This window comes from Myodes glareolus, chromosome 14 (genome assembly GCF_982192425.1).
Source record: "Myodes glareolus chromosome 14, mMyoGla1.1, whole genome shotgun sequence".
NCBI lineage: Eukaryota > Metazoa > Chordata > Mammalia > Rodentia > Cricetidae > Myodes > Myodes glareolus.
In genome coordinates, this window is record NC_142039.1 from 681,882 (window position 1) to 694,701 (window position 12,820).

Here is a 12,820-nt window from a genome sequence, read left to right on the forward strand (position 1 = left end):
GTGAGACAAGAAAAACTTCTGCTCTTCACCCAGGGAAGAAAATAGCTGGTAAGAAGGCAATTTGTCCTGTATGTCCTTAAGCATTTTAAACACCATAAAATACACCCAATTGTGTCACTAATTTCTACATGAAAATAGTGCATTATCTGATCTGTTATTTGAAAATTTACATTTCTATTTACTAAAGTTCATTTGGATGGCATGCACTTAACAAAGTTATCTTAGTCTATAACTGACAAATGTTTGTATTAAAATAAAATATTAAAAATTTAAAATAGGCATATGTGTGTATGCAGTATAATAATGCAATACAACCATAGATTATTGCTAATTTTCTTGTTTCCTACACTAAGATTATATAACTATTTTCCCATTGGGAATATGCATCTTTCTTAATGTTCCAAGGTCTGTACTTTATTATAAAGTTAAACAACTTTCTCGTGAGTTGTATTCATTCTGCACAAAGTGAAAAGCTTGGAAATCACCAAGACACCTTCTGATTTTCTTTTTAGTGTATCTTGTTTTTTCTCCATTCATTTAAAACACATTTATTAGCTTTGGCTTTTGTAAAATCAAGTAACAGACATTTTCAACTTTGTTCTTATTTCAGTTTCCTGTAATTTTTAAGCATGGTGTTGAAGAACTCATATTTTCATATTGCTTAGGCAGAAAAAAATACTGATTCCAGAAGCAGACCATATCAGAAGCATATTGCTTTCTCTGTATTTACCTGATGTTTTAAAACTTATGAATCAGAGTAATGGCCTTCATAAATTTAATTGAAGTCATCTACTTGTAAGAGGACAGATACACAACTATAAGATTTACAAATTATATCTTTGATAAGGGAAATGGTTTCATGAATTGTATACAATTTATATTAAAATGTAACTATATTCTATGTTGGTAAATATTTTATACAACATACAAATAAAATATCTTGATATTATTAAAAAATGTGGTGCACACACACACAAAAGATTATCTTGCCACTTGTACCAACAAAGATGAACTTGAAGAACATTTTGCTATGTACAATAAGACATAAAAACAAACACTGTATAAAATACCACCTCTACGTGGAAGCTTTAGGTGAACTCACAGATAAAAATAGGACTTGGGCCCCATTGGAAAATGTTGGTAAAAAGACACAAATTTTTATTTTGAACACAGTAAAAAGTTCTAAAGGGTCTAATGCAAAAGCACAGTGGTAAATGTATTCATTTTCCAATTATACAATACATCATCACTGTGGATACTTGAAAAACCTTGGTCAATTAAATATTTAAAAACCAGCCCAGTGGTGGTGGCGGCACACACCTTTAATCCCAGCATTCAGGAGGCAAAGGCAGGCAGATCTCTGTGAGTGGGAAGCCAGCCTGACCTACAAGAACTAGCTCCAGGACAGGACCCAAAACTATAGAGAAACCTTGCCTCAAAAAGAAAAACAAGCAAACAAACAAAAAACCAAAAATCACTGACAGCTATTACTATATGTCTAATCTTTTGAATAAACATAGAAACATTTCGAATCTAGGAAATTTGTCACCCAAGTTACAAAAATATTAATTTAGCAGTCTTTTCAGGAATATAAATATGGAATTAATACAATCTACATCTAGGCTAGAAACACAGTGCTGATATAAACAGTTCACAATCACTGACATGAAAGCTCCTAATGCAACCAAGTACTCAAGAGTGGAGTTTATAACAATCTTTACAATACCATATGCACCTTTCTGTCATTTGAATCAAAGTGCAATCCCAAGGTTCTCTTATAATTCAAGAGACAAAATGTCACTAAGAATTCAAAGGTAAATCATGGATGCCACATGTACATACCACAGTACTCCAATCACATACAAACGTTTTTAAAAACTTGGGAGAATCACACTGAACATGCATGCAGACTTTTTTTTGCTAACATTTCAACAGACCAGCACAGCAACTACTTACAAGATATTGTACTTCATATCAATGTTATACTGTACCACCACATACCAATATTCTACAGGCGACCCGTATATACCATCTAAGTAAACTTTCTATAAATGACTTACACATGGTAGAAGTGTATTTGAGAAGGATACGAAACCAATCCCTAGGAATAACAAGAAAACTATACTTCTCTGAATTTTAAGGGCCCATGGTTTCTAATCATCAAGGCTCAAAATTATAGTTTTAATCTTATTTAAATAAATATTTTTTAGGTTTTAACTTAATGTCTATCCGAGATCTCCCACCACATATCAAATTCTTAGTTCCTGAACTCCACAATTTCTAAGCCATGTAAGAGTTCTAAGTGGCTTGCAAACTTCTGTGTGACTTTTGAAAGCATGATAAACCTGCATACACCAACTTCAAGTTTGTACATACAGATCTTATTATGTGAGACTAGCAGCATTCCTATATACCTCAAGCAATCATAAATCAAACTTTGAAAAATAGTACAATGTTACTAGTCATGCCAAAAAATGAAAAGCATGGGTCTGCCTGTCAAACTGGGTGAAAAAAATATACACTGAAAAACTGATACAATTTAAAACCACTAGCTGTATATGTTAAATCCTCTGGAGAGAAGGGGAGAAATATGTTTAAGGGCCTTGTAAAGAAAGATTCTAGAGTAACCAAGCACTTGACCATTCTGTTCCTGTCATGAATACAAAATGTGATTAAAACATCAGTCACTATAACCCTTCTGATTACTACATTTCAGTAAATTGTTACTATTCTCTAACAGTGTGACTGAACCTGAAAATGTACAACTCCAGAGACAAAAGTAATACGGAGAGGACCAAAGTTAAGTCTTGAGGGTAGTCATAAAGACAACCAAGAACATTTTTTATACAGGGTAACAATCTGCTAGTTACATGTGAAAGAGTTAAAGGAAGACACAAATGAGAAAACAAGTATTACAGGCCTGAAAATAGAAAATTCCTTTCATCATTTAATAATTTACATGAATGGTACAGGAAAAGCAGCAGCCAAATTAAAACATTACAACATATTCACAGTATATCCAGCACAATATTTACCAAAGCAAGATACATGCCACAAAGAACATGCTAATTAATCCCTAGGCTAGATGTTTACTGGTTAGAGAAAGTAGCTTGCAAATCAATGCTTAAGAAGTACAAATATGGGGACTGGAGAGATGGCTCAGGGGTTAAGAGCACTGACTTTTCTTCCATAGGATGCAGGTTCAATTCCCAGTAAGTACATAGCAGTTCACAACTGTTCAGGGGACCTGACACCCATGGAAAAACACCAATGCCCATTAAAAAAAAATTAATCCATGTGACTTTTGTTTATGCTGTAAAGCTGTGATTCTTTGCCTGAAAACACCGATGACCCTAACAAAGAGCTGAATGGCCAATAGTGAGACAGAACAAGGACAGGCAGGGTTGGCAGGCATGAGAATATAAATCCAAGGAGAAATGCAACGAGAACAAGGGGAGGAGGACATCAGGGGCCTCACACCCAGCCACCCAGCCAACCACAGAGTAAGAGTGAAAGTAAGATATACAGAAGAAAAGGAAAAGGGTCAGAGGCAAGAGGTAGTCCAGATAATTTAAGCTGCCAAGAAACAAGGTAAGATTCCATGTGTGATTAATTTGAGAGCTGAGTGGTGAGTCCCCCAAAAGTTAAAAAAATGTCAGAGTAAAACATCACATAAAAAATATGTAAAAGGGGCCAGAAGGAGCAATAATATCTAATACACTGAAGACAAGACATCTACCAAGAACAAAAAAACTCAAGCTAGCAAAGTTAGAAAGGCTGTAGCTAGCTATTCCTTCAAATGTTTGTTCTTTATTTCAAGGCCAACAGGAAGGTAATGAAAAATTTTTACATAAATCACAAACATGCTTTTCATAAAAAGTGACTGAGGTCAACCTGATCTACACAGTGATAGTGGCTAGAGTGTTCAGAAGAACAACCTGGGAGGGAGGGAGAAGCTATGTTAATTATCTAATTCCAGTCAAGAAATACTGTGAGAAATACTGTCAAGCAAGGAAAAGGTGCTTCAAACAGGTCAGTGGGACTCGGATGCTACAGACAAAGATACAGATATCAAAGTCAAGATCTTTTAAACTAGATGTGGTGGTGCATGGTTATAATCCATAAACTGATGAGGTACAGGCAAGTGGTTCAGGAATTAAAGGCTAACTAACCTCAGCTATGAAGCCAGTTTGAGCCAGCTAAGCAAAAATAAATGAAGAAAAAGCAAGATAATTAAGTCGTTAAATCTTAAGACTATCAGCTGAAGTTTACAAAGGCCTACAATTTATACTGATTCCAGGTATTTGAAAATTCCATTTCTTGCCTTTTTTTTTTTTTTTTTTTGGTTTATCGAGACAGGGTTTCTCTATAGCTTTTTGGAGCCTGTTCTGGAACTTGCTCTGTATACCACGCTAGCCTTGAACTCAAGAGATCCGCCTGCCTCAGATGGATTAAAGGTGTCACCACCACCCCACCCAGCTGAAATTTAGGTTTCAATATTCATACCACATCTGCATTCTATTAAACCTAGAACGTTAACACAGCTCTTCATCACTCATTCTTCTTAAATGGCACTTTGAAACTGAATAATAGAGACAGAGAGGTTCATATAGTCAACAGCTGCTAATTCAAGAACAAACTAATCTGTTTTCTGGGAGGATACTGATCTCAATTCTAAGTGATCAACCCTAAACACATGCAAATAAGGGCAACACAACTGGACTCAGTAAGGCATTGTGTGTATATTACTGTGTACAAAGCAAAGAAAAATGAATTCTAGAAGGGGTGGTTGAGAAATATAGAACGAACTGGAATGATGTAGAAATATGCAAATCCAGTGTACTCATGTATAGCATCCTCAAGTAATTTTTCCTGAATTTTAATAAACTTATGAAGAGTAGGGCCAAGAGACGGCTCAGAGAGTCAGACCACTTACTGTTCTTGCTGAGGACAAGCATTTGATTACCAGCACCAACATGGCATGCCTGTTGTGCACACAGATACAAGCACAAGCAAAACACTTATACACATAAAATAAAAATTTAAAAAAATATATAGATTGAAGGAGCTAGAAGAGGTAGCCATAGAAACACTGAAGTACAGCATTCTCATGCATAAATTCTCAAATAAAATAATTTATAAAAACTGTATAATGCCTTTTCATACTCTTTTAACTGCTATTAAATTTATGTGTACATGTGGATTCCAGAAACTTGTGAGTCAGATTCCCCCGTTTCACAATAAATACCCTAGAAACTGAACTCAGGTCATTAAGTTTAGAGGCAAGTTGTCTTCACTCTCTGAAACATACTACCAGTTATGTATTTTCAGCTTAAAATTAAACCCACCAGAAACAAAAATTAGTATTAATACCATGAATTTGAGGTAAAAAAAACTACTCTTTCTGAGGTTAAGTATTTCTTTTTAATTAGCACACCAAGTGTTATGTTTCTTTATGGTATTTATTATTAGTATTATTATGGTTTTTTTGAGACAGAGTTTCTCTGTAGCTTTGGAGCCTGTCCTGGAACTAGTTCTTGTAGACCAGGCTGGCCTCCAACGCGTGTGTCACCACTGCCTGGCTTCTTCATGGTATTTTAAAAATACAACTTGTTTTAAGATCTTCCCCCCACATTCTCTCTCTTGCATCTTTCCATCCTCATAGACTTTTTCTGTTTTCATGTCACAGGCACTTTTCATGGCCATCCCAATCTCATTCTGGAGACCTATTTTCCCTCTCTCCCTTAGTTTCATGACCCACTATACCACATCATTGACACAAATACACATATAAGCAGCTAAGGTCTGGGGACAAGAGATGCCTCAGTCAGCAAAGTGCTTGCTGTACAAGCATGAGGACCCAAGTTCTACTCTACAATCCATGTCAAAAAAAAAAAAAAATCTAGAACACATTTATGAAAGAGATCATGTAGTTATTTCATTTCCTGAGTCTGGGTTATTTCATTAAGTTTTTCCACATTCATCCATTTTTTTTCTAAATTTCATTTTTCTTTATGACTGAATAAAACTGCATTATGTACATGAACCACATTTTATCACCTATCCATCAGCTGATGTACAAATAATGTACAATAGCTAAGCTGATTCCATTTCCATACTATTCTAAATAGAACAGAAATAGACATGGATGTGCACGAATCTGTGGTAATATAATATAGCCCTCATCAAACTCTTTGCAGGGGTGGAGAACATTGCAAAAAGCCCTACTGGTAAAAATACAGAGAACAATTGACCATGGGGTACCCAGCCCCAATTGGTATGAAATGTACAGTATGATGCATACACTACGACTCAAGAAACATTCAGAAAACGGGGCAGAAAAGATTGTAAGACTTGGGACCAGGCAATCTGCTGTGAGACTTTATTTCCTAGAACTCACAGGGAAGTTACACCCAAGCCTCAGCAAGACAGTTACCTAACAAGACATGAGCAAGGACAACACGAATAGACATGTAAAATCTCATGGGTTCTACCCCTAGAGTACATGATCTCTGCTGATCTCTGCATGATCTCTGCTGAGAGGGAGATGTAGATATAAGCCCCTTAATCCAATACCAAGTCTTATAAACATACAAACAAGCAACACTAAATGGATTCAGCAACCACACATACATGTGCACACATGCACACAACCACACACACACACACAAATACAACCATAATAATTCAGAAAAAAGAGGACATAAATTTGAGCTGGGGTCAGGAGTGGATAATATATGAAGGATTAGAGGAAAGAGCGGGTTGAGGGGGAGATGATTCAATTATATTTTAATCTTTTAAAATTGCAAATTTAAAAAACAATCCCTGCAGTAGAATAGAATCCTTTGGATATATGCCCAGGAGTGGAACTGCAGTTGGATCTAGTTTTCTGTTTCTTTCTGAGAATTTTGTTCTTGAAAATGAATAGCATATTTAAAAGACAACTTAAGACAAACTAGAAGGCACATGGAAAGAATTAATTAAAGCAATAAAAGTAATATTGCTCACAGATATCCACCTGTCTCTGCCTCTACAATGCTGGGATTAAAGGAATATTCTTGACATTTTTAAGCCTTCCTCAAGTTAAACACCAAAGGTGGCTCTTTTGCTGTCTGCTGTTCTCCATTACGTACTAAATAAAAACACTAAATGAACATCTCCACATATTCAAAAGAAACGATTCCTTCACTACCCTTCTAGACTGGGAACTTTAGTTAGCATGTGTTTGCAGAATATATAGCAAATTTCTGCAAAGCAGAAATTAAAGCAAAAGTCAGAAGTTTCTCCTATACAACCTTGAAGCCATTTATTTGAAAAGGAGTTTAGTGATAATAAATTTCAATATGGTTCTCTTTTAAGTAGTAATCAAGTTGTTATATTTTTAGTCAGAATGCTAAAATCTAGGAAAGCTTTAACCTCCAAATTTTAACTGAGGTATACCTAATATTCTTTCCACTTGGTATTCGCCACCTCCACATACATTGACAGATTCAAAAGGACATTTCTCACAGATGTTAGAATCCAGTCAGTAGTCAAAGATTTCTGGCAGTATGAATCAATACACTGTAAACAGAGTATCAGGCAAACACTCTCTCACTGAGTTAGATCCTCAGCGTTTCAACAGTTTCTTCTTCACTGGCCATTCCTAACCACAATATTCTGACTAATATAGTACAGACCCAAAGACTATTTATTAGAGTACTTCATATGCATCCTGTCTTTTACTGACTCCAACAGAAATAATACTGAACTAAGAGCTGAAATGTCTAACATCAAAGATGCAGGGCTTCTGCATAAATGAAAATGAAATTTATGCCCTGGCAATGCTAATGCATGCATGAAGCTGTGCTCTTAACTGCTGAGCTATCTCTCCAGTCAGCATAAAACTCCACTCTTAAAAGCATGACATGTAATCCTGATAGTCTAAAACTCATAGAAAATGTGAAATGTGCTTCAATTTTCATCACAAGAAGGACTTTAACAATACACTGGTGGTGCTGATATTAAAATCAACAATGGATAAACGATACTCCATGAAACTAAAAGGCCTCCATAAACAAAGGATTCCATCATTTGAATGAAAAGACAGCTCACAAAATGGAAGGGGGCAAATGACATTACAAGCTATACATCTCACCAAGAATCTAAAGACTGATTTACCACATGATCCAGCTATACCACTCCTGTTACAGAGACACTGCTAATTTGTATTCATGGCTGCTCTATTCACAACAGATAGAAAATGGAAACTTAGATGTTCATCAACTGATGAGCAATGAAAATACAGTTTACATACACAATGGATTATTCACCTAAATCAGATAAATGAAATGTCCAAGTAAATGGATTAGTACTAGAAAATACCATTTTGAGGGTCCGAGAAAAACAAACAATGCATGTTCTCGCTCACATGCAGAGGCTAGCTAGCTAATCTTGTGAATGTACCGAAATACCAGAAGGCAGGATATCATGGGGGGCAAGAGGCAAAAAAGGAAAGGGGCACAGAGACTCAGGGTAGTATGAAATGGGAAAGACACTTAAGAAATTTGAAAATGCCTTATGAAAAAACTATAGAAGCTTCCTAAAATATTTACATACGCATATGTACATATTATATTTATATATATACATGTTTACATACACAATGGATCATTCAGCTAGAAAAATATGAAAAAGTAAATGGGTGGTAATGGAAATTATCATTCTGAGGGAGGTAACCCAGAACCAGAAAGGCTGACACTGCATGCTATTCACTCTTACTTGGGGTATAATTGGTCACACTGCCTTCCCCACAAATATAGCCTATAAATTTAAATAGCCAGTGACAGGTAAGGGTTACCTTTTTTGAGTTGTTCAGTCAGTGGAATCTACAAGAAGCATCCCTCAAACATCACTTCTAAGACTCCCTATTGCTGACACCAGAGAGTCACAGGACATGGAGAAACCAAGTCTGGACCAACATGGAATCTTCATACCTACTGACTTGCTCACTATATGCTGAAGAGGGAAATATTTAATGAGCATGGCCCCTTTATAATAATGACTAACTGGGCATAATGATATGCCCACTGGTGCAACAGTCGCCCAAATATTATGGGACTAACCAACTACTTTCTGAATGATTAAAGGTCTACTTACAGCGCAGGACTGAAGTCAAACTTGACGGGGTTAGCTTGGTACCCACACCCATAAACAGGGAACAAAACAAAAACAATGGCTAGCTAGGTCATAGGCGTCCTGGGATAACCTATTATTATTTTTCTAAATACACACCTCTAACTTACCTTTGTACCTGTAGTTAAGCGCAATTCTCAACTCTAATTAGAAACCCACACGTGCAGACAATAAAGAGATAGTGAAATAGTCACCTGTAAATCGTTTATCTTTATTACAAACCACTGCCACCAAGGCTCTAGGATCAACTTAAAAGAGGGGAAACAGTTTAAAAGCCAGAGGGAGCAGCTGTCTGTAGTGAAACAGTATTTGCTGTAACATCTACACAGCACCATTACACACATGAACCGTCAGTAACTGGGAATGCATACTCTAGACCTGCACAAGATGAAGGTAGGCAAAATCCCAACATGAATAAGGAAGAGCTCATGACATCCCACACCTATCTCAGAAGTTTTGGCAAATGATGGATTCAGGAGAAAAGAGAATTTTCTTTAGAGATAGGCTCTAAAAAGGTATACTTGCTGCCTATAAGAGAAGGTCCTACTCCGATACATATAAGTCAGTACTAAGTGAACTACTGAGTCAAGAGCAGCACATGGCCAGGCAGTGGTGGTGCACGCCTTTAATCCCCAATACTCCGGAGGCAGAGGCAAGCAGACGTCCTAGTCTACAGAGCGAGTTTCAGGACAACTAGAACTGTAACAGAGAGCAACCCTATCTTGGAAAAAAAAGAAGTGCACTGAGAGAAAGAATAAGAGGGCAATGGCATAAAAGGGGAGAAAATAAAGGGTAGATTGATCAAGGTATAATATATTCATGTATGAAACTCACAAATAATAAAGAAGGGAATAATAGAGGGCTAACAAATCAAAACTTCAAGATCTATAAGTCAATAACCCTGAATTTCTCAATTTTGGTCAATTATGAGCCTAATAGGAGAAAAGCACCTACCACCCCAGCACCTTTAAAAATAAATGAATGCCTCTTAAACTCAGAAGACAGCTTTATCTGAAGGTCTCATGAGAAAATACTGGAAAGGTAACAGTGTGCTGATTTTTCAAAAGCAAGCATATTAAATTAAAATTCAAAAGAGAACAACCACAAACACACTGATGGTATGGATGACATCACTTCTCAAATAATGACTCCTTCAAAAAACAGCCAAAAGAACCCCAACCAATTCAGAGCTTGTAACATTCACTGAAATATAACCTGACTCTGTTATCCCTGAGAACAGGTCTAGCTACTGAAAAGAATGAATTTAATGAAAATACTGTGATACAGAAATCAATTTGGTTTACCATGTTTCAGGTGAAAATTCCAATGTAACATCAACTTACCTGCCAAGTGACTTTGAAACATAAATCAGTCAACTCAATCTCTAAGATGTTTATTTAAAAGACTGACACACTGCTGAATGAGGATATCTTTTTGCTTACAATGGATTTATTTTTCAAAAGTCAATTTATTTTAAAAATATGGAAGTTTACCTGTGTAGTAGTGGTACATTTACAAAGGCACTTTCAGTTAATATTAGTCACTTCAGAAATAAAATCCCAACACAATAAATCACTAGTTTAAATTAGAATAGTGATTCTCAATAATGAAGATTATAGAGAAAAATGTGTCAATGTTTTTAGGGATGGACAAAAATAACAGCAACAATCTCTGACTACCAGAAATCTATAGTGTAGAATATAAATCACATATGTAAAAAACAAATCACCATAAAGGCACTACAATAGAGGCTGGGAATATAGTTCACCTAGGTGATAGAGAGTTTGCCTAGCATAAATAAAGCCATATAGTCATGTTACCGGCAACATGTGTAACAGCTGTGGAAGTGGTGCACATCTGTCATTCCTGCACTTCTTGAGACAATGGATCAGAATTTTAAGGATTCAGTGAGGTCAAGGACAGCATGGGCTACCTGACAGCCTGTCTCAAAATATTAAAACAAACAAACAAACAAAAAAACCAACTATAATGTAAAATAGAAACAGGATCCGAACAGGTTTTCTAAAATGGGGACAAAACACTAAAGTCTGGAGCAATGACTCAAAAGTTAAGAACACTAGCTTGGGATCTAGGTTTGATTCCCAGCTCCCACATAGTAGCTTACAACCATCTTTAAATCCAATCGAAGAGAATATAGCATCCTCTTCTGGCTTCCTGTTCTGCAACACCAGTTATGCAAGTGGTACACAAACATACACACAAGGAAAGAAAAAGGGCTGGGAGGAGAAGAGAACTACTATCTTCTAGTAAGAGACTAGCCAAGAAAAGAGTGAAGCTGGAGCAGGCTATAAACAGAGACAATAGTATAAAAATAAGCACTAGGATGGCAGTTTTACTTGGTTGAAAAGAAACAAGGCGAAGGGTGACTGAGAAGGAACATCTGGAAAAGGCAAAAGCAGTGGGACATTAGAGTCGAACAGAACTCCTGAGGACACTCTTGGATTTTGGCTATGCTCAATCTCTTGCTGATCTCATTCTTAACCCAGGCCCCCTACATTCACAGCAAACACCAAGCTGGCTAAGCAGGTCTAGAGCTGTGACAAAGTGAGGCACTGAATGCTCTTACAAGGAGCAAAACCTCTTCTCAGTGGCCTAAAAGAACACAGTCTGGGACTTCAAAAAAAAAAATCCATTCCTTAATTTGTATTTGTCTACAACTTCCTGACACAGTTACTGTTGTAGAAAAGTAATCATAACTTCAGCTAATATAAACACACATAATGTTTAGAGACTTACATTGAACTAAAACTGTATCCTGCATTTAAGTAATCTGAACCCAAGAATCCAAACTTTCAACTGAAGAGTAGAAAACATCCATCCCAATGATTACCTACTAGTAAGCAAGAACTACATTTGGTAGCAGATGCCACATTTGCTGTAACATAATCATTAATGTAAATAAATATTAGGAGAGAAAATAACTGGTAGATAACTGATATTTTACTGGGCACACAGCTGTAATCCCAGCTCTTGGAAGGCAGCAGGATTACCCCAAGTGTGAGACCAGCCTGGTCTACATAGATGAGTTCCAGGAAAGCAGCCCAGTAAAACTGGCTCAAAAATATCAATTAATTCATTAATTTAAAATTTAAGGATAGGGTAAGTATAATTTAGTCAAACATTTTTTAGGCTTGATGACAAAACATTTCCCTACATGCAGTCTCATTACTATCCACAAATTGAGTCAACTGGGTGGTGGTGGTGCTCACCTTTAATCCCAACACTTGGGAGGCAGAGGTAGGCGATATCTCTGTGAGTTCAAGGCCAGCCTGGCCTTCAGAGCAAGTTCCAGGTCAGGATCCAAAAAGCTACAGATAAACCCTGTCTCAAAAAACCAAATGCTTGAGTCATTACTCAAAAATAGAATACACATATCAAAATAGGCCTTAAAAACAGAGAAATGAAATCTACATTATTATCAATGTGGAAAACCACATATCAAGTAAAAATTAATAAAAAAGACTTATTAAGCAAATCTATTTGCTTATATCATACTAAGGAAAAACTATTTCCAAAAAAAATCAAACAAATATTTCTAAGGAAGGAAACAGCTCAGTGGTACAGCAACTGCCTAGCATGAGGCCCCGCCTTGGGTGTCAGTTCCAACACAAAAATCATCTAGGAT

General features: G+C 36.4%; 1 protein-coding gene across 9 annotated transcripts in view; it reads right to left on the minus strand.

Moving 5' to 3' along the window:
- Wac (WW domain containing adaptor with coiled-coil) overlaps window positions 1–12,820 on the minus strand; it is a 74,322-nt gene that overhangs the window by 52,572 nt on the left and 8,930 nt on the right. The window lies entirely within an intron of this gene.